We start from the raw sequence: 4,037 nt of genomic DNA, 5'->3' as shown, positions 1-4,037 counted from the left end.
TTTCTGTTCTCCATCTCTCATGTAAATGAATGGTCATCTGTTCCCATCTCAGATGCAAATAAGACCTAGGGCAGTTGTTTCACTTTTGTCACCCTTATCTGGAGGGTTTTAGGTGTGTCTCTCACTGTATTTTAATCAGTTTCTGTTTAGGTGGCGGGGGGGCGGATTCTTTGTGAGTCAGTCTGCATCCTGTGTCAGGGTTCCCCAAGAACAGGGAGCTGAGAGATAAGAGTACATTAGATCTAACCTGCCCTGCTGTATAACAAAGGCCATAGATTGCGACCAGGTGCTCTCCATGACTGAGTCCAAGAATTTGCTTGGTTGGCTTTAAACTCTTGATCAAAGCACTGAGTTTGGAGACAGATACACATTTCACCAAACTGACTGGTGGTAAGAATGCGACTGGCACTGAAGCTTTATCTCTGGGCAGCAATAAAGGAAAACCAATTAAATAAGGATGGTGGGTAATCTCAGGGCAATACAAGCTGGTAGGTATTTGTAAGCTTCATTCAGTTATGATATAACTTTGTGGAGATGTTGGCTCAGAGAATATCAGGGCTGAGCAGCATTGGCAGGCTTGTTTGGGGAAGGCTGTGTATTGCTATTCTTCTCTTACTTTTTATAAGCAATATAATTCACGGGGAAATTAAGGGCTACATTCAACCTGGGTGTGGTGCACCATTTAAGGCCTGTGCAATAAAATCTTTCAAAAGTGGAAGTGGGATTTATGTGGGCTTTAGGTTCTGTGCTGTATAGGGTTGAGTTTTATGACAAAACCTTAGCTCCCAGTTAGACACACGAATATTGGCCAGATTGTTCAGAAGAGCTCAGCATGGCAGGTACCGAGCAGTTCTGGAAACCTGCCCCTGGGCAGATAATCCATGGCTGCTAAAATCCACACAAAATAGTGTCTTTTCTGAAGTTTCCCACTGAACCCATTAGGAACAAATGCCATAATTTTTATTAGGGATTACTTGTGACCTAGAAATAAGGGTTCCACATTATTTTTTCATCCTCTGCGTGTGCATTTGTGTACGTGTGTGAGAGAGAGAGTATGTGTTCTAGGCTACACATGCATTAATACGTGTCTTTAAAATAAACATGTGAAAAGGGAGTTCTGATTGGTTTATTCCTTGTGTTTGAATACATTAAATTGATATTTGCCATTCATCAGAAAATATTAAATGAATATCATTCGTGCTTTCCTCTAAATATGTAAACAAAACACAACAATTTATTTTTCACATTTTTTCTCCAAATCCTTCCAAAAAGTTTCTTTTGTATTCTCTCAGACTTCTTCTGGAAGTTAACAACAATTGTACTAAATAATGGACTGTACTGTGAGAGGAAAACCAAATCTTAAAATGCTACCTTTAATTTATTTGTTGGTTTTAATTTGAAGTAAAGTGTTGCTAATCTTTTTTTTTTCATGTCAGTATAATGTTTCGTCCTGGGTATGTCCATAGTGATCCTAAGATCCCATGCTCCCAAAAAAACAAGCTCTGCCCACTCTTGATTTTTCTATGAAAATGTCAGCATAAGGTAAATTAGGATATGGGGCACATCTAAAGAAGAGACATACTTTGTTTATAGCAGGATGCATTTATAGCAGCAGTTTTCAAACTTTTTGAAGTAATATGTTTCTTTTTAAAGTTGTTATACTGTTATGCAGAGTAGGGTATTGTCACTACTACCACAATGTAACCCCAACATATATATATATATAGAAAAGAAAATGTGTGTGAATAATCTTATATATATATACTAGCCAATTGCCTGTCAAGAATGACAGGGGGTGGGTGGGGGGGGGGGCTGGGATGCAGCGTTGCCACCTAATGCCCCATGCTGTTGCTGTTCGGCCTCTTGCAGGGAGCGGGGTGGGGGAAATCGAGGCCAGCGCTGCTCACCTTGGCTCTCCCATCCCCTGTCCAGTCCTGAGCGCGGCTTCGGAATCATGGCGGCGCTTCCCCATGCTTGGAACACTCTGATTGGCTATTTCCATCAACCAATCAGAGTGTGAATAAAGCGTTATGGACAGGCAGACAGACAGACAGACTTAGGCTTTTAAAACATTAGAATATTGTAACAGGGAACCACTCCCCTGTTACTAGGAAGGCCTGAGAGGGTAGGGAACCCAGGCAAGGATGGGCACCAGGGAGTAGTAGCCCAGGTGGATTGAGCCACAGACTAAAAAGGCCAGGTGGTTAATGAAGCAATTAGCTGCACCTGGTTCCCAGATGCAGATGATCTGGTCACACGGAGGGATGGAGGCTGGGCTCCGGGATATAAAGCCAGTCTCTGACCATGCAGCAGTGACCACTGCATGCAGCAGAGAGGAGCTGCTGGGAGAGGAGCTGCTGGAGATGAATAGGCAGGCAGGCAACCTACATACCTACCAACCTACCTACCTACCCACCTAGGGGAGCTGGGTTGAGATGGTTCTGACCTACCTGTGAAGTGATGTAGGGCCTGTGGGCAACTTTACCTGGAAGGAGGGAGATTATTTGTTTTGTAAAGAGGCTGGCTGGTTTTTGTTCCATTTTGGACATGAGACCAGAGGACCAGGTTGTGGATACACGGGTGGTGGAGGCTATAAGTGGGGGTGCCTGGGTGGCATTCCCTTACTAGAGGTACCAGAAGCTAGTGCCAAGCCAGAGAGCCTGAGGCTGGCATGATAAGCCTGGAACCCCAGGAGGGGATGCTGCCAAGGCAGGGCTGATACCCGGGAGCTAAGATCTTAAACAGTGAACCAAGGCTGAGGGTTTGGCCAGACAAAGAGGGGGCCAAGGCTGTGACAAGTGAAACCCTGACAGGTGTTCAGAAACCTGTGGGAGCACTTCCTTAAGCGGGAAGCACTTGAGGGAGACCACAGGCCCCAGGTCATGGTCTGGCCTAGCCAGGCAGGCAAGATAACCAGCAAGGTTACCCCCGGTCTTAGTTTTTTTTCATGTTCACTGCATAAAGTGACAATGCTTGGGTACCTAATAAACCTCTGGGATTTATTTAAAAAATATTACTTGTTTTTACACTTTTCATTTTTTTGCAACCTAAGTTTTAACCTAATTTTGACCTGATGGTGTTGCTTTTATGAAGTTAAAACAAATCACTTAAGCTTTTTGCTTCAGTTTGTCATTGCTAAACTAATGATATTCTAGGTGTAATGGACAGGTTAGGAAAATTGGTTGTTTGTTTTAGATTCATAAAAGTGCTTTGAGATCTTCTGGAAAAAGTGTAAATTGTCCTCGCTGCTGTGAGGATAACAGAGGTATGTCATGGGATGGGGTCCTTAAGGATGGCCGTGTTACCCCTAAGGCCCCTCCACCATGCCAATTTGGCCCGATGGGCATCCTCTATTCTCACCCACCACGTCTTGTTGGAATAATTGATTTAGGGAGGCTGCCTTTAAGCCTATCTGAGCATGGTCCTAATGGATTTCCCTGGGCCCTGTAAGTCCTGTTTCAAAATAGATGTCCCTGGACAACCCAGCCTTATGGGCTATATGCATGGCTCCAACTGCCCCTTTACCACGCTCCAAGCCTCACAGATGGTAGAGGTGTTGTCTTGCTTAGGCCTCACTATAATTTGGCCTTTTGTCCTCACTGGGCTCTCCACAGCCCTTGTCGCTGTGCCCATTGGCACTGGGCTCTCCGTAGTTCTTGTCGCTGTGCCCCCTCTGGTGCCAGGGTCTACGCCCCCCAAATGCTGCTCCCTCTCTGGTGCTGGGGTCTGTGCCCCGCCAAATGCTGTGCCTTCTCTAGCGCTGGGGTCCCCACTTCACAGTGGGCCCCTAATGAGGCCTCCTCCTTCTCCAAATAGCCTCACCCAAACCACCCATGTTATGAAACAACAAACAAAACACAAGCCTTTAGGCTATAAAATAATACAAAAGACAAGGGTGTGCTTTGCCCCATTAAAGCATTGAATTACATCCCTGGCACTAAGTTTCTAGTGCCCTGCGACAGTATAGATTCATAGACATTAGGGCTAGAAGGGACCTTGGAAGATCATCGAGTCCAGCCCCCTGCCCAAAGGGCAGG

General features: G+C 45.2%; 1 long non-coding RNA gene across 1 annotated transcript in view; it reads left to right on the top strand.

The window, feature by feature from the left end:
- LOC109312195 overlaps window positions 1-3,537 on the top strand; it is a 12,214-nt gene extending 8,677 nt beyond the window's left edge. Inside the window, exon 3 of the long non-coding RNA XR_002101729.1 lies at window positions 3,452-3,537. This is a non-coding gene — a long non-coding RNA (uncharacterized LOC109312195). The remainder of the gene's footprint in view (window positions 1-3,451) is intronic.
- Window positions 3,538-4,037: the final 500 nt, after the last annotated feature.

The sequence above is a fragment of the Crocodylus porosus genome, unplaced genomic scaffold, assembly GCF_001723895.1.
Source record: "Crocodylus porosus isolate Cpor-Errol unplaced genomic scaffold, CroPor_comp1, whole genome shotgun sequence".
NCBI lineage: Eukaryota > Metazoa > Chordata > Crocodylia > Crocodylidae > Crocodylus > Crocodylus porosus.
This window is presented reverse-complemented; position numbering and strand designations above follow the sequence as displayed.